The sequence below is a fragment of the Bombina bombina genome, chromosome 6 (genome assembly GCF_027579735.1).
Source record: "Bombina bombina isolate aBomBom1 chromosome 6, aBomBom1.pri, whole genome shotgun sequence".
Classification (NCBI taxonomy): Eukaryota; Metazoa; Chordata; class Amphibia; order Anura; family Bombinatoridae; genus Bombina; species Bombina bombina.
Window position 1 is genome coordinate 929,544,443 of NC_069504.1, and position 21,259 is coordinate 929,565,701.

The following is a 21,259-nucleotide window of genomic DNA, read 5'->3' on the forward strand; positions in this document are numbered from 1 at the left end:
AATCTACGTTTTTTTTACTTAATGACTATGTAAAAAAAAATACAAACAACCCCCAACAGTAAAACCCACCACCCACTCAACCAAACCCCCAAATAAAATCCTAACTAAAAAAACCTAAGCTCCCCCATTGCCCTGAAAAGGGCATTTGGATGGGCATTGCCCTTAAAAGGGCATTTAGCTCTTTTTCAAGTGCCCAAACCCTAATCTATAAATAAAACCCACCCAATAAACCTTTAAAAAAGCCTAACACTAACCCCTGAAGATCCACTTACAGTTTTTGAAGACCCGACATCCATCCTCAACAAAGCCATCAGAAGTCCTCAACGAAGCGGCAGAAGTCTTCATCCAACCAGGCAGAATTCTTCATCCAACCGGGCAGAAGTCTTCATCCAGACAGCATCTTCTATCTTCATCCATCCACCGCGGAGTGGGTCCATCTACAAGACATCCGGCGCAGAGCATACTCTTCAATCAACGTCTTCTTGAACAATGAATTCTCCTTTAAATGATGTCATCCAAGATGGCATCCCTTGAATTCCAATTGGCTGACAGAATTCTATCAACCAATCGGAATTAAAGGTGAAAATATCCTACTGGGTGATGCAATCAGCCAATAGGATTGAGCTTCAATCCTATTGGCTGATCCAAACAGTCAATAGGATTGAGCTTGCAATCTATTGGCTGATTGGAACAGCCAATAGAATGTGAGCTCAATCCTATTGGCTGATTGAAGAGGATGCTCTGCGCCGGATGTCTTGAGGATGGAGCCGCTCCGCGCCAGATGGATGAAGATAAAAGATGCCGTCTGGATGAAGACTTCTGCCCGGTTGGATGAAGACTTATTTAAGACTTGAGTTTTATTTTTAGATTAGGGTTTGGGCACTTGAAAAAGAGCTAAATGCCCTTTTAAGGGCAATGCCCATCCAAATGCCCTTTTCAGGGCAATGGGGAGCTTAAGTTTTATAGTTAGGATTTTATTTGGGGGGTTGGTTGTGTGGGTGGTGGGTTTTACTGTTGGGGGGTTGTTTGTATGTTTTTTTTTACAGGTAAAAGAGCTGATTTCTTTGGGGCAATGCCCCGCAAAAGTCCCTTTTAAGGTTTACTGGTAGTTTAGTTTAGGATAGGGGTTTTTTATTGGGGGGGGGGCTAATTAATTTTTATAGGGCTATTAGATTAGGTGTAATTAGTTTAAATATCTGATAATTTCTTTTTAATTTTGTGTAATTTAGTGTTTTGTGTTTTTTTTTGTAATTTAGAATTGTATTAAATTAATGTAATTTATTTAATTGTAGTGTAAGGTTAGGTGTTAGTGTAAGACAGGTTAGGTTTTATTTTACAGGTAAATTTGTATTTATTTTAGCTAGGTAGTTAGTAAATAGTTAATAACTATTTACTAACTATTCTACCTAGTTAAAATAAATACAAACTTGCCTGTGAAATAAAAATAAAACCTAAGCTAGCTACAATGTAACTTTATATTGTAGTTAGCTTAGGGTTTATTTTACAGGTAAGTATTTAGTTTTAAATAGGAATTATTTAGTTATTAATAGTAGGTTTTATTTAGATTTATTTTGATTATATTAAAGTTAGTGGGTGTTAGGGTTAGGGTTAGACTCAGGGTTAGGTTTAGGGGTTAATAAATTTAGTATAGTGGTGGCAACGTTGGGGGCGGCAGATTAGGGTTTAATAAATATAGGTAGGTGGCGGCGATGTTAGGGACAGCAGATTAGGGGTTAATAATATTTAACTAGTGTTTGCGATGCGAGAGTATGGCGATTTAGGGGTTAATATGTTTATTATAGAGGAGGCAATGTCCAGAGTGGCAGATTAGAGGTTAATAATTTTATTTTAGTGATTGCGATGCGGGAGGGCCTCGGTTTAGGGGTTAATAGGTAGTTTATGGGTGTTAGTGTACTTTTTAGCACTTTAGTTATGATTTTTATGTTACAGCTTTGTAGCGTAAAACTCATAACTACTGACTTTCAGTTTACGGTAAGGATCTTGTAGTTTTAGGGTGTACCGCTCACTTTTTGGCCTCCCAGGCAGACTCGTAATACCGGCACAAAGGAAGTCCCATTGAAAAAGGACTTTGTGAAAGCTGCGGTAGTTACGTTGCGTTACAGCCAAAAAATTGTGCGGTGCCCCTAAACCTGCAAGACTCGTAATACCAGCGGTAGTGAAAAAGAGCCATAACGCTGCTTTTTCACCCATACCGCAAAACTCGTAATCTAGCCGAAAGTGTTTTGAAGGGAACATAGAACAGCTGACTTTTAGACCAAAAACAAAATATGTTTTCTCAGGAATCAAATAAATCAAATAGATATTATTAATTCTAATTTAACAACAAAGCATGTCCACAAACAACAATTATGCTTTTCGTAGTTAAAAATATATATATATATATATATATATTATCTCCCTTCTCTTAAAAGAAAAAAAAATCTGCCAAAATCATTACAACTCAGTTCACTGTAAAATGATGTGTTTTAGTTTTTTTGGAATTAAATAACAGTTTCCTCCCTGATTCATTTCTTCACATGTGGGCGTAGTTAAAAATGAAAAAAAAATGTAAAAACATCTGTGGGATCTCTAGCGGATACAAGTTTACATGGGAACTTTTCCAATGACATGGAAGCTAAAGTATGCAAAAGGTTCTTTTCATTAAAACACGGAAAGCTGCCTTCTCACAAAATCTTTGGTCATTATGAAAGGGTTTTCTTTAATTTTAGGCAACATTTAGAGAAAAAAAAGAGGACTATATTTATTTAACTAACTATATATATACATTATATATTATATAGAGGGCTTGAAATTTCCAGTGGTCCCGGATAACTTTTAATTTGCAGTGGAGGACTTAGAAATTTGTCTTTTTACTTTTGAGTGGACTACTAACTTTTTCCTTCTGGGCTAGTAGCTTTTAATCCCTGACTAGTAAACCATAGTGATATTTTTCCAGCCCTGTATGTGTGTGTATATATATATATATATACTGTATATATATATATATATATATATATATATATATATATATATATATATATATATATATATATAAAATCAACCTTGTTACAACTAACATGGTTCAGTACTTTTTGAGTTAAAGGGATATTCCAGCCAAAATTGGAAACCACATGAGTGCATTTCGGTATTGAACAGAAGCAATTTTGTATTATACATGCATTAGCAAAAATGCTTCTAATAAAAGCTATAGCTGTTACAAAAGTGTATTTAAGTATGCACCGTGCACCAGCATTTTAAACACAGCACTTGTTCGGAGAGCCTAAGGTGCTTGTACCATCTGGTAATGACTCAATTTGTTAATTTCTGACATGATACAAGCCCCACTGATGATCTGAGCAACTGTATTTTTTAAAATGTAGGTGCAGTGAAAATATCTAACTATGCTTCACATGCACATGCAAAGAAAAATGTTAACACTAAAACAGTGATAACTCTATGTGCATTTATATTTTGACTGGAACGTCCCTTTAAAGAATTGTCTTTCAATATGGACCTACAAGGATTTAAAGACAAAGCTACAGTGTAAATAACATTTTAAAAGCTAATAAATTATCTGTATTTTGAAACAATCAGTGCTTTATTAAACTTGCTATCAAGGTGTTTGTGCGTGTAACTTCCCAGTATTTAAGCCTTAAAATATCCTACTCAAATTTTATCTTTCATGATTCAGATAGAGCAGGCAATTTTAAGTAACTTTCTAATTTACTCCTATTATCAATTTTTCTTCATTCTCTTGGTATGTTAATTTGAAATGCAAGAATGTAAGTTTAGATGCCGGCCCATTTTTGGTGAGCAACCTTGGTTGTTCTTGCTGATTGGTCTATAAATTCATTCACCAATAAAAAAGTGCTGTCCAGAGTACTCAACCAAAAAAAAAGCTTAGATGCCTTCTTTTTCAAATACAGATCGCAAGAGAACGAAGAAAAATTGATAATAGGAGTAAACTAGAAAGTTGCTTAAAATTGCATGCTGTATGAATCACGAAGGAAAAAATTTGGGTTCGCCCCCTCTCCCCTCTAATTTTTTCCCTCGTGATGGAACCCTTTTCACAAGCGATACGACGGTCAGACAAAATCTCTGGGGTTCCCTACCCATCACGGGAGGAAAGGATCGCCCTCTTCACGGACAACGTGACTTTGTTATTGACTAACACGGAGTCTTCGATTCCGAAGGTATTTGATCTAATTGATAAGTTCGGTGGGTTTAGTTATTACAAATCCAATGTGGCTAAGACCGAAGCATATGCCATGAATATTCCTGCAAAACGCTTGCGTATGCTGCGAGATAAATTTGACTTTCAATGTTCCACAGAATGTCTAACCCACCTGGGCGTAATGCTTAGTGACAATGTGGACTCCATGATCAAAATTAACTTTGATAAACTGACGGCTGATATTAGATCTTTGACAATGGCATGGGACCATCGAGAGATATCTTGGTTGGGACGTGTCACCACGCTTAAGATGTCGCTTCTCTCGAAGGCCTTATATCTTTTCTGATGCCTCCCACTTAATATACCTCACCGGATCCTTCAGCAGATCCATAGACTTTTCCTCCGATATGTGTGGGGACACAGGGTTCCCCGAATCACATACAAAATTCTTCAGAGACCCTTTTCTAAGGGCGGCCTTGCATTTCCAAATATATACCTATACTACGAAGCAACAAAGCTCACCCATATTACTGGATGGGGAGTAGAGACGGATAGGCCAGGCTGGTACCATCTAGAACAATTAGCCCTATCGACAGGCCTAGACCTGAAGGACGCCATTTGGGTCCCTAGGCATGTGAATCTCCCTGCCCAGATCAGCAATCCCATTGTCAGTCAGTCCTTACGCATTTGGTACGACCTTAGCCACAGGATGGGTGTTTCGCCCTACCCTTCCCCTGTTCAGAGTCTGAAGGGTTTGTTGTGGAGCTCGCCGGAGATCCACTTTGACTTTTGGAAGAGTAAAGGCATTATGATGGTATCAGATCTATACCGTTCAGGAACCCTTATAACTGCCTCGCAACTAGCAGGACCTGGACGGGAGAACCCGCTATGGTTTCGCTTTGAGTGCTACAGAGTACTCAGTATTGTCAAGGCCAGGGGATTCTCCACGACATCCCTCCGAGAAAAAACAAGATGGGAATCTATATGGTGCCAGGGGGGACTGAGATCTCGCCCCATTTCGTTCCACTATGCCACACTTCTCAATGATTGTACACCGGGTCTGCCATGGCAAATTCGGGCCTGGGGTCGCGAACTTAATATGTCCATTTCGGAGTCTGACTTAGCTTATGCCATTACTCTTTCTAAAAAGACACTTCACTGTGTCACAGTCTTTGAGACGTATATGAAAGGCGTGTTGAAATGGTATAGAGTCCCTACACGTTTGGCAATGATGTTCCCGTCCTCCACTAGACAATGTTGGAGACAATGCGACCTTGAAGGGTCAGATCTCCATGTGTGGTGGAGCTGCCCAAAGATAGCCCCTCTGTGGAGGGAGCTTGAAGTATTACTCAGTTCCATGAACCTAGATGTCCACCTGACGCCCAAGATGGCATTGCTCCACATTCCTGATCTATGTTCTGGCGGCGACTAAACTGTGCATAGCCCAGCATGGAAGAGGAGAGATCCCCCAAATTTAAATGAGGTTTGTGAAGTGGTAAACCACTTCGAAACCATGGAAAGATATGTCGCAGGGGAAAACAACACTCTAGACTCTTACTGGGAGACGTGGTCTGATTGGCTTGAACTCCGATGATTGAGCCTTATCTGCGCTGCTGCTTTAGATTTGAACCCGGGGAAGGGACCTATGTGACCCCTCCCTCCTTCCGCCTCTTTCCCCTTCCTTTTTTTTTTCTCTCTCCCCCTTCTCTCTCTCCTCCTCCACCTTCTCCTCCCTGCTTTTCACAGAGCTCTAGTCTCCTCGCTTTTCTGCTTCTCCTCTTTCTTTTCTACCCCTCTCCATGAGGGGGGGGTGTATTTTAATCTAACCTTTAGACATCAAGCTGTCTGGAAAAATAGTGAGTATGCCCTGTTGGCTTACCTATTACTTGCTCCCTTATTAGGGCCAACGAAGGCCCGACATCTTGGTTCCTTTAAATTTGCTGCTATGTAAGACTATATTGATGATATAACAGTTCAAAGAAAAGTTTTTGATTATCACAATAAGTGCAATGTATGTTTTTGATAATATTTACTTATTTGTACACTTTTCTGTTTACAAAAGATTTTGTTACATTGCTACTATGATATTATTGTATGGTACATTTCTATTTAATAAAGACAAATTTAAATTAAAAAAAAAAAAAAAATTTGGGTTCAGTGTCCCTTTAATTCATCAAAATTGACTTTTCAAGCGTTTTCTTCAAAAACCTACCTTTTAATCCTGAAAGCTGCTCCATCAATTCCCCCGGCAGTCGGAAGCCTCTGCTTAAATCAGAAATGACGAATCCAGCTTCTTCCAATCACGGGGTTCCCCCCGGGGGGATCATGACCTGAGGGAACGCCGTGATTGGATGAAGCTAGATTCGTCATTTTAGACCCGCAAAGAGGGCTTGCGACGGGTGGAGGAAGCGCTGCAGCTCAGGATTAAAAGGTAAGTTTTTGAAGAAAACGCTTGAAATGTCAATTTTGATGAAATAAAGTGCCCTTGTTTTTAATAGGATTATTAAAAACCGGCACTAATTTGTCAAAATTGACCTTCACTTTAAGCCTGCAAATTGTGAGTTTTGCAATTCTGATAATTGGAAGCACACACTGCAGGGTTTACAAGCCTAAGTTTGCCCTATATCTGTCCCGATTTGGATTTCAGCTGATGGTAAGGTAAAAAACTGCAAAACAATGAATAATACGGTAACAAAATACCAGTGGCAAGCTTTGTCTACTGCATGTCCCTTTAAAGGGCTTAGAAATACAATTAATTAGAACATGTTATTTTTGCATTGATGTTACTATCTATGACCTAGATTCCATGATAACTTCCAAAAAAAAAAAGTATACATGATTAAGGGTCTAGTATAGACCTGAAACGTTGTAAATTTGTTCCGGGACCCTGCATGAAATAATAAAGGTCTTTTATTGAATTTGGAGGTTAGAATCATTCTGTTTTTGCTGTTCTAGATTCCACGATATGCAGCACCAGTTAAAGGGACATGAAACCCAAAAAAATTATTTCATGATTTAGAAAGAGCATGCAATTTTAAGCAACTTTTCAATTTACTTTTATTGTCTAATTCATTTTCTTGATATCATTTGTTTAAAATCACATCTAAATAGGTTCGGTAGCTGCTGATTGGTGGCTGCACATAGTTGCCTTGTGTACTTGGCTCACCCATGTGCATTGATATTTCTTCAACAAAGGATATCTACAGCATGAAACAAATTAAATAATAGAAGTAAATTGGAATGTTGTTTAAAATTGTATTCTCTATCTGAATCACGAAAGAAAAATGTTGGGTTCCATGTCCCTTTCAATACATGCAGGTGCTACAAGTAATGAATTACCAGCTATCATACCTGGCAGAGACCTCCTACTGTAGGATTAGCTACAACCTTTTAGTGACAGTATTCTATGGCCGTTGCCATTACGCTGTTTGCTGACTTTACATCACTACACTGTTCTCTTTTAGGTATGCGTTGTGAAGTCAAATAACATAAAAATATAGCAACAACCCCAATGCAATTACCTTACCTCTATTACAATTCACCTTTACAAGACCCCTTAACTGCTATTTACGCTCACTGTGACCCATTAAAAATCCTTACCCCACTTTAAAAGTCCCTCTATAAACTATCCCTTAACCTTAAATAGCTCAGAGCCAAATCCCACATTGCAAACCTCCTAATTCTAAGTGCTTAGCTTGGTATGCCTAATATTTAAAATATCTGTTAAAGATAATTTTAATATATGAATATTTACTATAAGTACCCCTTCATGATAACAATCCTGGAGAACAACAGAATCCCAGAGCCCAATAAGGTTCCTCCTTGGTGACCTATCATGCTTATATTATATACTGTATATATATATATATATATATATATATATATATATATATATATATATATATATATATATATATATATATATATATATATATATATATATATATATATATATACATACATATACAGTATATATATAAGATGTCCTGCCAATGGACAGGCTCAACATCAAATTCAGCCATTCTGTTACTCTGATTTTTGCTGCAAATATTTTGAAATATATTTACATCTAGTGCAACTGAGTTGACAACAGGTGAAGGTTGTATGTGCAAAACGTTTTGTTTTCATACAGAGTTGCTAAGCAACATTTTCTGAGATGCAAATTTTCTTTTAAAAACTACAAATTAACAGGGTTACGTTTTAATATCAACCATAATAAAAGAACTATGTGAACTTGTAGCAAAACTTTACACAAGATAGATATGGCAATGCTTAACAGCTACATTTTACCAAATTCAGTATAAACCTTGCCAATTTTAGCAAGCAATATTAGTGTGAAAATATTAACAATATACTCTTAAAGGGACATGAAACCCAAATAATGAAAATTTGATAATAGAAGTTTTTTTCTCATTAGAACGTCCCTTATGCGGCACAGTCTCCAGCTTGATAGAGCATCATGTGGCGTTTTAAGGGAAGATTAGGGGGGCGATTTATCAAACTGAGGCAGACAGGGGTGCACATATGCGCCCCTGTCAACCACAGCTAGCCTCCGACGGGTTGAATTCTCCTGGTGGAATTCAGCATTGCACACAAGCGCTATTTTGCGCTTGCGTGCAATCCCGCACGTGATTGGCTGTGCGCAAGCAGGAGCTGTCAATCTCCCCGGTCGGACTAGACCGCGGAGATTAAAATTCGCCACCTAAGAGGCGGCGAAAGGGTAGGGAACCAGCGATCTGATGACCGCTGCTTGTTAAATACGGCGTGCAGGTTCTCTTGTGAGAACCTGCAGTACTAGGCAGGCAAAGCCTGCCGAAAGGGCTTGATAAATCACCCCCTAGATTGGATCACTAGCTGTTGAGCTTCATACAAACTTGGTGCATTTTTAAGTCACTACTTGCTTGCACAGATGTTACACATACCTGGGTATTCCAATTAATCTTGACCTGACCTAAAAAAACTAAACTTCATTTATCTAAAACAGATGTGTAGGAATTCTAAAAGAATGATTTGTACAAACGAATGACATGTAAAAAAGTTAAATCATCAACTTTAAAGAGCATTTAGGAAATTAGGAGAAACAGACTGCCTGTAAAAAAAAAAAAAAATGTAAGAAGAGACATCTGCAAACTGATGAATCAATTACGTATAGGAAATGTAGCTATTTTTAGACTATGTTTAAGTTGTAGAGATGTGCAGCCGAGAAATTTTCTTTTCGGATGAAATTTTCATTCCAAATATTCAGGCAAATTTGTTTCCCCCGAATATTCAGTGGCTGTACTATTTGGTATTCGGATAAAACAAAAGAAATACTGAATTGGTTGCACTGCATTAGTAACTACAGAAAGGGGACAAACTGCATCTGCAGCCCATTCATAGGTAAGACAGGGGCCTAGGTTCCCTAGCTGGGAACGCTGTCCAATTATCTAATATTAAAGACACTAAAGTCAATTTAAATATAAATGTTCCTTTGCTATGGGTTAAAAAGTTCACCTGCAGCCTTATACTTAACTCTAGCTTGCTGGAGAGTTGCATTAATGCTGACAATTCTGCGCAGAGCACCAGGCCATGCTAATAGGAGGATTAGCACATCGGATCCCAGGGCCTGCGCTAAAGGACTTCTTTACCGCTGGATCTAGAATCTACAGCGCTATTAGACTGTCCCAGGGCTCTGTGCAGAATTGTCGGCATTAGCGCCACTCTCCAGCAAGCTAGAGTTAAGTGTTTTAAACCTAAGGTAATTTAAAGGAAACAAATGAATACTGACAAATTTAATCAGTATTTACAAATTTTCTTTAAATTTAGTTGGAGCATATATTTGGATATTCGTTTTGTGAAACTGAAACAAATATCCTTGTTTTGTCACAAAACTAAATGCACTTCTAGTGTAAATTAAATGCATTTTAAAGACAAACAATTGCAATTTGGACTTTTGCTATGATTTTGTTTTTATATTTACTGGCATTTAGACAATCCAAGTATGAATTTACCACACCCTTGACATTAAATCGAATCTGAAAAACACACTGGTAAAATTTGACATTGAGGTTGTGCTAAGGCAGATTTCCAAACTAGATTGAAAATGATGAGAACTTTTTAGAACATAGAATTAATGCAAGGTATGTAAGCAAGTATGAACATGAAAGCTCACCATGACATAACCTAATTACACCCAGACTGGGGCCAGATAACCTTGTTGACCGGTGAGACATGTCAAGATGAAGGCAAGGTCACTGCACATTTAGCAAATTCAAACGCACCATTCTAACGGCTAGATTTAGAGTTCGGCGGTAGCCGTCAAAACCAGCGTTAGAGGCTCCTAACGCTGGTTTTGGGCTACCGCTGGTATTTAGAGTCAGTGATTAAAGGGTCTAACGCTCACTTTACAGCCGCGACTTTTCCATACCGCAGATCCCCCTACGCCATTTGCGTAGCCTATCTTTTCAATGGGATCTTCCTAACGCCGGTATTTAGAGTCGTTTCTGCAGTGAGCGTTAGAGCTCTAACGACAAGATTCCAGCCGCCTGAAAATAGCAGGAGTTAAGAGCTTTCTGGCTAACGCCGGTTTATAAAGCTCTTAACTACTGTACCCTAAAGTACACTAACACCCATAAACTACCTATGTACCCCTAAACCGAGGTCCCCCCACATCGCCGCCACTCGATTAAAAATTTTAACCCCTAATCTGCCGACCGCCACCTACGTTATACTTATGTACCCCTAATCTGCTGCCCCTAACACCGCCGACCCCTGTATTATATCTATTAACCCCTAACTTGCCCCCCACAACGTCGCCGCAAGCTACTTAAAATAATTAACCCCTAATCTTCCGACCGCAAATCGCCGCCACCTACGTTATCCCTATGTACCCCTAATCTTCTGCCCCTAACATCGCCGACCCCTATGTTATATTTATTAACCCCTAATCTGCCCCCCACAACGTCGCCGACACCTGCCTACACTTATTAACCCCTAATCTGCCGAGCGGACCTGAGCGCTACTATAATAAAGTTATTAACCCCTAATCCGCCTCACTAACCCTATCATAAATAGTATTAACCCCTAATCTGCCCTCCCTAACATCGCCGACACCTACCTTCAATTATTAACCCCTAATCTGCCGACCGGAGCTCACCGCTATTCTAATAAATGTATTAACCCCTAAAGCTAAGTCTAACCCTAACACTAACACCCCCCTAAGTTAAATATAATTTTTATCTAACGAAATAAATTAACTCTTATTAAATAAATGATTCCTATTTAAAGCTAAATACTTACCTGTAAAATAAATCATAATATAGCTACAATATAAATTACATTTATATTATAGCTATTTTAGGATTAATATTTATTTTACAGGTAACTTTGTATTTATTTTAACCAGGTACAATAGCTATTAAATAGTTAAGAACTATTTAATAGTTACCTAGTTAAAATAATTACAAATTTACCTGTAAAATAAATCCTAACCTAAGATATAATTAAACCTAACACTACCCTATCAATAAAATAATTAAATAAACTACCTACAATTACCTACAATTAACCTAACACTACACTATCAATAAATTAATTAAACACAATTGCTACAAATAAATACAATTAAATAAACTATCTAAAGTACAAAAAATAAAAAAGAACTAAGTTACAGAAAATAAAAAAATATTTACAAACATAAGAAAAATATTACAACAATTTTAAACTAATTACACCTACTCTAAGCCCCCTAATAAAATAACAAAGACCCCCAAAATAAAAAATTCCTTACCCTATTCTAAATTTAAAAAGTTACAAGCTCTTTTACCTTACCAGCCCTGAACAGGGCCCTTTGCGGGGCATGCCCCAAGAATTTCAGCTCTTTTGCCTGTAAAAAAAAACATACAATACCCCCCCCCCAACATTACAACCCACCACCCACATACCCCTAATCTAACCCAAACCCCCCTTAAATAAACCTAACACTAAGCCCCTGATGATCTTCCTACCTTGTCTTCACCATGCCAGGTTCACCGATCCGTCCTGGCTCCAAGATCTTCATCCAACCCAAGCAGGGGCTAGACATCCACTGAAGAAGTCCAGAAGAGGGTCCAAAGTCTTCCTCCTATCCGGCAAGAAGAGGACATCCGGACCGGCAAACATCTTCTCCAAGCGGCATCTTCTATGTTCTTCCATCCGATGACGACCGGCTCCATCTTGAAGACCTCCAGCGCGGATCCATCCTCTTCTTCCGACGACTAGACGACGAATGACGGTTCCTTTAAGGGACGTCATCCAAGATGGCGTCCCTCGAATTCCGATTGGCTGATAGGATTCTATCAGCCAATCGGAATTAAGGTAGGAATTTTCTGATTGGCTGATGGAATCAGCCAATCAGAATCAAGATCAATCCGATTGGCTGATCCAATCAGCCAATCAGATTGAGCTCGCATTCTATTGGCTGTTCCGATCAGCCAATAGAATGCGAGCTCAATCTGATTGGCTGATTGGATCAGCCAATCGGATTGATCTTGATTCTGATTGGCTGATTCCATCAGCCAATCAGAAAATTCCTACCTTAATTCCGATTGGCTGATAGAATCCTATCAGCCAATCGGAATTCGAGGGACGCCATCTTGGATGACGTCCCTTAAAGGAACCGTCATTCGTCGTCTAGTCGTCGGAAGAAGAGGATGGATCCGCGCTGGAGGTCTTCAAGATGGAGCCGGTCGTCATCGGATGGAAGAACATAGAAGATGCCGCTTGGAGAAGATGTTTGCCGGTCCGGATGTCCTCTTCTTGCCGGATAGGAGGAAGACTTTGGACCCTCTTCTGGACTTCTTCAGTGGATGTCTAGCCCCTGCTTGGGTTGGATGAAGATCTTGGAGCCAGGACGGATCGGTGAACCTGGCATGGTGAAGACAAGGTAGGAAGATCATCAGGGGCTTAGTGTTAGGTTTATTTAAGGGGGGTTTGGGTTAGATTAGGGGTATGTGGGTGGTGGGTTGTAATGTTGGGGGGGGGGTATTGTATGTTTTTTTTTACAGGCAAAAGAGCTGAAATTCTTGGGGCATGCCCCGCAAAGGGCCCTGTTCAGGGCTGGTAAGGTAAAAGAGCTTGTAACTTTTTAAATTTAGAATAGGGTAAGGAATTTTTTATTTTGGGGGTCTTTGTTATTTTATTAGGGGGCTTAGAGTAGGTGTAATTAGTTTAAAATTGTTGTAATATTTTTCTTATGTTTGTAAATATTTTTTTATTTTCTGTAACTTAGTTCTTTTTTATTTTTTGTACTTTAGATAGTTTATTTAATTGTATTTATTTGTAGCAATTGTGTTTAATTAATTTATTGATAGTGTAGTGTTAGGTTAATTGTAGGTAATTGTAGGTAGTTTATTTAATTATTTTATTGATAGGGTAGTGTTAGGTTTAATTATATCTTAGGTTAGGATTTATTTTACAGGTAAATTTGTAATTATTTTAACTAGGTAACTATTAAATAGTTCTTAACTATTTAATAGCTATTGTACCTGGTTAAAATAAATACAAAGTTACCTGTAAAATAAATATTAATCCTAAAATAGCTATAATATAAATGTAATTTATATTGTAGCTATATTATGATTTATTTTACAGGTAAGTATTTAGCTTTAAATAGGAATCATTTATTTAATAAGAGTTAATTTATTTCGTTAGATAAAAATTATATTTAACTTAGGGGGGTGTTAGTGTTAGGGTTAGACTTAGCTTTAGGGGTTAATACATTTATTAGAATAGCGGTGAGCTCCGGTCGGCAGATTAGGGGTTAATAATTGAAGGTAGGTGTCGGCGATGTTAGGGAGGGCAGATTAGGGGTTAATACTATTTATGATAGGGTTAGTGAGGCGGATTAGGGGTTAATAACTTTATTATAGTAGCGCTCAGGTCCGGTCGGCAGATTAGGGGTTAATAAGTGTAGGTAGGTGTCGGCGACGTTGTGGGGGGCAGATTAGGGGTTAATAAATATAACATAGGGGTCGGCGATGTTAGGGCAGCAGATTAGGGGTACATAAGGATAACGTAGGTGGCGGCGGTTTACGGAGCGGCAGATTAGGGGTTAAAAGTGTAATGCAGGGGTCAGCGATAGCGGGGGCGGCAGAATAGGGGTTAATAAGTGTAAGGTTAGGGGTGTTTAGACTCGGGGTACATGTTAGAGTGTTAAGTGCAGACGTAGGAAGGGTTACCGCATAGCAAACAATGGGGCTGCGTTAGGAGCTGAACGCTGCTTTTTTCCAGGTGTTAGGTTTTTTTTCAGCTCAAACAGCCCCATTGTTTCCTATGGGAGAATCGTGCACGAGCACGTTTTTGAGGCCGGCCGCGTCCGTAAGCAACTCTGGTATCGAGAGTTGCATTTGCGGTAAAAATGCTCTACGCTCCTTTTTTGGAGCCTAACGCAGCATTTGTTTGAACTCTCGATACCAGAGTTAAATTTATGGTGCGGCCAGAAAAAAACCCGCGGAGCGTTAACAGCCCTTTTACCGCCGAACTCTAAATCTAGGCCTTATTTTGCTGTTGTTTATTTTTTAACAAAAAATAAAACATAAATCTACACCAGTATTTGTTTTTTATGAGACTTAAAGAGATTCAAAATTCAATTAAACTCAAAATCAAACTTTCATAATTAAGCTAGATCATGCGTTATCTCTTGAGATCTTTTGTTAAAAGCATAGATAGATAGGCCCAGAATCAGCAAAGCTTGACTACATACATATGCCTCTTTTTCATTTAACACACATATAAGAAGCAACGGATTTAACTTGTAATGTACAGTAGATCTCATAAATTTAGGGTGCTACCAAAGGGTTCCACAGCATATCTAGACAGATGGTAGTGGTGTGTGGAGGTTACACTAAAAGTATTATTGTTTAAAAAGATAGATAACACCTTTACTACCCATTCCCTAGCTTTACACGACCAACATTGTTATATTAATACACTTAATAACATTTAAACCTCTAAATTTCTGCCTGTTTCTAAGCCACTACAGACAGCCTCTTATCACATGCTTTTTTATTTGCTTTTCACAACAAGAGAGTGCTAGTTCATGTGGGTCATATAGATAACATTGTGCTCATACCTAAGGAGTTATTTAAGAGTTAGCACAACATAGTACTAAATGCAAGTCAATAGATAATAAATAAAAAGTCATGTGATCAGGGGGCTGTCAGAAGATGCTTAGATATAAGGTAATCACAGAGGTGAAAAGTATATTAATATAACTGTGTTGGTTATGCAAAAATGGGGAATGGGTTAAAAAGGGATTATCTATTGTTTAAAACAATAAAAATTATATTGTAGACTGTCCCTTTAATCCTTGTCTTCTTGCCTCTCTTAAAGTGATATTATTCTCTGTCATTTCCCATTATGAAAGAGAGTACAGTGCTTTGCTTTAAAAAAAAAAGAACACATGGATATTCATGACTAATAAACAACCACTGAGCAGTAGATTATTAGGTATTAGTTGAACCTCCTGTTAACTTTCAGATTAAACAGCTTTAATTTCATTTATGCAAAATGTTTTATCTCAGAGCTGGATTATAGCTCTGAGGAAAGTGAGTATGCCATTTCTTCCATTGGATTATATTATTGATACACATTATCACTATGGGGCCTATTTAACAAAGGTCTGTTGGACTTGATCCGACAGTGCGGATCAGGTCCGACAGACCTCGCTGCAGATTGGTGTCAATCAACCGATCGTACTCGATCGGGTTGAATTTATGGCGATGTCTGTCCGCCTGTAACTGGTGTTTCTGGCGAGCCTGAAAGCTCGCCAGAAACACGGGGCTTCAAGCTCTGTACGGAGCTTGATAGAAATGCCCCTATATGAGAATTGTTTTCTTTTTTTTTTTTTGGAGGATTTCCCTTTTCAAGACTTTCCAGGGACTTCTCTATAGACTTTGCTAATCACTTCTATTTGCATCCATTTTTTATTATTATTATTTTTTTTAACAGTGGTGTTTTTATGGTGTTTCACTTTTATTTTTTATGTTTTTCCCTTATTTGAAACTAAAAAAATAACAAATTGTGTTTTAATTTTTATTTATTTTGATTATTTTGAAAATGTTTTCACATGTTTAAAGTGACAGTCTTCTCCAGATTTTTTATTGTTTAAAAAGATAGATAATGGGGCGGAGCCTATCCACGATCCGACATGGCTGCTTTCTAAGAGAGCTCTGTAGTCCCTAGTGCACTTTCGCAAACAAACTGATTGACCCGACATCAATTTCATCTAACACCAGACTAGCCACTGTGGAGGCAACTTTTGGGGACCGGAGAAACAAGTTTTTGTAACGGGGCAGCGCAATCCAGCTGAGCGTTATATGGAGGAGACCTACCGCTCTAAGTGAGTACCGGACTTTGCCGCTGAGCTTTTGAGACCCGAACAACTGCCCCACTAACACGCTACCGCTCCAGTAATAAAACCCACCAGCGTCTCAGACAAGGAAAGCGGAGTTGCTGGGTTTGTGGTGTAACCGCATAACATTACCTACTGCTGCGACACCAGGGCCGCGACCACGTGGCGCCTGGGGAAACCGGAACATATAACCGGGCTTGAGGAGTACTATCTTCACTAGTGACACCACTCAGACCGCTTTCTTGAAGAGCCCTACTGAAGAACAGCACTGCAGTGCTAGGGTGAGTTCTGTGCATGACCGGTTTGAAGTCCGGTAGCAGCAACGGGTTAACCTTTTTTTTTTTGCACCTATATCGCAATTTTGGGAGGCGGCTTTGATCTGGCAGACTTAGCATACTGACATTAGAGGCTGACAGCTTATTGGAACCCCTGTCCCCTAGGCATATTAGTCAGAATTAAGAAACATAGAGGGGCAATTTGTGTGGTCCTAATTTTTTACTTATATCTAAACAAGAGCCATATTGCAAAGCCTGTAGACACACTGTTCCTGAGAGGCATAAAGAGATAACCCACACCAATAGGTTGCATAATAGTTAACCCACGGAGCCATTCATACTCTCTGGCAGGGAGGCTTAGCATTCAAGAGGCATTGGGTCTGTACCTGACATGTCCAGCAAGAGAAACCACAAGCCCCCCAGAGCTACACAGCCTTCTAGTATGGAGAGTTACATGGTCCCCACAGACCCCACACTATCTAATAGGCCAGCACAGGACCCACTGGGCCCAAACACTGTAGCCCAGATTCATGACCAAAGGTGTAATTCACACACCCCTACATATCTTACTAAAAATGACATCACTCATCTTTCCTCTAAAGAGGATATTAAAAATGCGATGTTGGACTTTAAAAATATGTTCGGGGAGATCAAAAGAGATATAGTAGCCGTTAAGCACAGAGTCACTCAGGTTGAAGAAAAGCAAGAGACACTTAGCTCTGATATGCAGCAGCAGTCCAGTCTTCTACAGGCGCAGGAGGGTACGGTCCAATCCCTTATGGACCGTATAGAAGACTTGGAGAATAGGAGCAAAAGAAGCAACCTGCGGCTGCGTGGCGTACCTGAGTCTGTTGACCCCACAGCCCTGTTACCTTATATCCAAGATTTATTTAGATATCTCAAAAATAATGAATCGGCCCAGGACATTCAGATAGAACGGGCCCACAGGGCCCCCCCTAGGGATATAATCATCAAATTTTTATCTTTCCGAGATAAAGAGGAAATCTTGAAGATGGCCAGAACTAATCACCCTATCACCTTTAGGGGCACGGAGGTCCAAGTATATTCGGACTTGTGCCCTACAACGCTACAAAAAAAAAGGGACCTACGATATATCACCGCAGTTTTAAAGGACAAAAGGATCCCGTACAGGTGGGGCTTCCCTGCCTGTTTAATTACCACAAGAAATAACATCACACACACCTTCAGATGCCCGGAGGACCTCCACGCTTTCAATCAAGCGATGGGTCTGGATATTGAGCCCCCGCGTCATGACGATGCTATACGCCGTGCCCCCACTAACAATGACCACGGAGAAGCACCACAGCCCCAAGGCTGAGATAGTGGGAACGGTAACCCTTAGTTCACTCTTGGGTTCCCAGTGACTGACCTATATGGACCCTGATACCTAATGGACTCATGCTTAGAACTGACCCCCACACCCTGTCAGAGATCATCCAGGTCGTATGTATTGATTAGCCTTTTTATTGTTGTCTTTTTTCTTGTAATTTATGGTTCTATGCAGTTATTATAAAAAAAAGGGGGGGGACAGAGCAAAAAAAAATGAGAAAAAAAAAAAAAAAAGATGCCTGCTCCCACTTTAACAGTTGATGTCTATTCCTGCATTTGCCATATAATCTTATCTTACTGTAATGATTGTATCAGCGTTTCACCTGCAGGGAAAGGAGGGTTCATAGATACATGGAGGGTGGGATGCTAGATTACACGTGCAAACTTTGGTTCCCTGGTGGAGTTGTAATGAAACACCTCTTTGTCTTTTTTGGATGGGTGGCGTTGAGGGGAAGGGTTGTACTTTCACAACAGAACACGCTTAGCTCTCCTTCAGCGCCCTTCACCCTATAAGTCATGTAACTACACCTACTGAATAATGGCACTAGCAGATACCCTACTCCGCAAAACCTTTAAACAATACTTTAGCATCCTACCCTTATACAATTGACCTTTAACTCATCCAGATACATCACCAGACGACAGGGAAAGGACATAAGATGTATACGCATAGTATCACACGACTGGACCTCATTAGCATTAGAATATTTTAATTGCTATTGTCCAACACAGAGGTGATGCAGGCATATCTAGAGGGGAGGGGGGACAGGGTAGCAGCGCAGGAGCTTGATGTAGCCCCTACAATAATTGTTCAATCATTAGGGTATAGGGCAAACACATAAGACATCTGGAATAATTTATCGGAGTCATAGGGTCAATCAGTTCTTCAAAAGAACACAATATCTATTCATGTTTAATGCGAAATGCTCAGGGATAACTACCCCTGAATTTTTGAAGTAGTTGTTACTGTTTTCCACTCTTTTTATTTCCTTTGGTTGTTGCAGAATCTTGATTGACTGTTATTATTGTTTGAAGTTCTATTGATTACCTTTCAGCGAGTGATATTAATATACTGTTAACTTAATTCTTGCAAAGGAGACTTTTTTCCTCACATTCTACTTAATCCTCTTGTCCATTTACTCTCTCTCCCCCTTACCTCTCTCTTTTACCTCCCCTCTTAGTTAATTCTTTTTTTTTTTTCTTTCATCTCTTCCCTTCTCCCCTGCACTTCCCTCCTGTTTGCCTCCCTTACTCACTGTTCCTGAGTACCCTGGGGGACCATGGCAGGTCAGCGCATGAGGCACAGGCCCTACCCACTAGAGCTTATCACTATCAACACGAAGGGCTTTAACAGTCCCTCCAAGCGCTCCATAGTATTAAAAGACTTACAACGACTGGGTGGGAACATAGTTTTCCTACAGGAAATCCATTTTGCTATAGACCATGAACCCAAATGGTATAACATACCCAGAGGCTTATTTTGCGTCAAGCCCAAATAAGAAAAACTGAGTCGCGATCCTTTTTAGTGCAGGAGTGCCCTTCCGGCTCTCAGACAGCTATAGGGACCCAGAGGGCAGATGTATCATACTTACAGGCACTTTGTTCGACAGGTCCATCACACTTGTAAACATATACTGCCCGAACACATCCCAGCACCTCTTTCTCCAGAGGATCACCCGTAAGATCCTTGAGATTCAGACAGGAATCTTGTTCCTAGGAGGGGATTTCAACGCATCTCTCAGTCCCATTCTTGACACCTCCAATGGCCTCTCCAGCGTCCCACACAAAACACTTAAAAAAATCTCTACTTCACTAGCTGAGTTGGCGATACACGATGTCTAGCGCACACACCACCCAACAGACAAAAACTACACTTTCTACTCACATCCACATCACAAATACTCTAGAATTGATTATATATTTACTGACACTACAGGGTTAATAATCACCAAGAGTAGAAGAATCTTTGCGATCACCTGGTCTGACCACGCCCCGGTCGGGTGTACCATACAATGGCCGAATTCCCCGATCACTCCCTTTGTGTGGAGACTTGACGACGCGCTCCTGGAAGATCCAGTGTTTAGGGCAGACATCGGAAAATCACTGAGTACTTTCGCTTAAATGCGAATGACGGGTTAGAGGGCCCTACTGTATGGGAAGCACACAAATGCACGATAAGAGGTCTTTTGATGGAGCGCAGGGCAAGGCTTAAGAAAATGTGGAGGGAACGATATAAAAATCTGCTTCTGCAGGTAGAGGAAGCTGAGCAATGTCACAAAAAACACCAGAGAGACAACCCGGAACTGGAGCGCCTGAACAAAGCCAGGAAAGACCTCTTGCAGTTTCTGCAGGAGGACTATCAAAAACAGGCTCTCATACTGAGGCAGCTGTTCTTTAAACAAGGTGACAAACCAGGTAAGCTCCTTGCAAGAGCAATAGCTAGGAAAAAGCTAAAGGCATATGTGCATCATATGGTAGACACAGATGAGAAAGTGGTGGCAGATGCCAACTCTATTGCTGGGGTTTTTAGGAGATACTACGAAACCCTTTACAATCTGAAAAATCCCAAAAGGCTGGGAGGGGCTTCCCCGGCATCCTCGCAGGATGAAGAAGCTGTTCTCGACTATCTGCGGACCACAGATCTCCCGGAAATATCTGAGGAGGACAGGGAAAATTTTGATCTCCCGATTTCAGCAGATGAAGTTAAGAGATCCATCAAAGATCTGCCTTCGGGCAAAAGTTCAGGGCCTGATGGCTTCGGTCTGAAATATTACAAGATATATGCGGACGTCCTCGTCCCTGAGTTGACAAGCCTGTTTGCCTCACTATCGGAGACCCCCAGACTTCCTGACTCCATGTTGGCAGCTCATATCACAGTTATCCCAAAGCCGGGAAAATCCCCTGACAGGCCTGAAAATTTTAGGCCGATATCCCTCTTGAACTCAGACGTGAAGATCCTTGCGAAAGTCTTGGTGGCACGCCTGAATAGGCTCCTTCCTGAGCTGATCTCTGCCGATCAAGTCGGATTTATTCCCGCACGAGAAGCCAGGGATAATACCCTTAAAGTACAACAAATGATCACCTACGCTC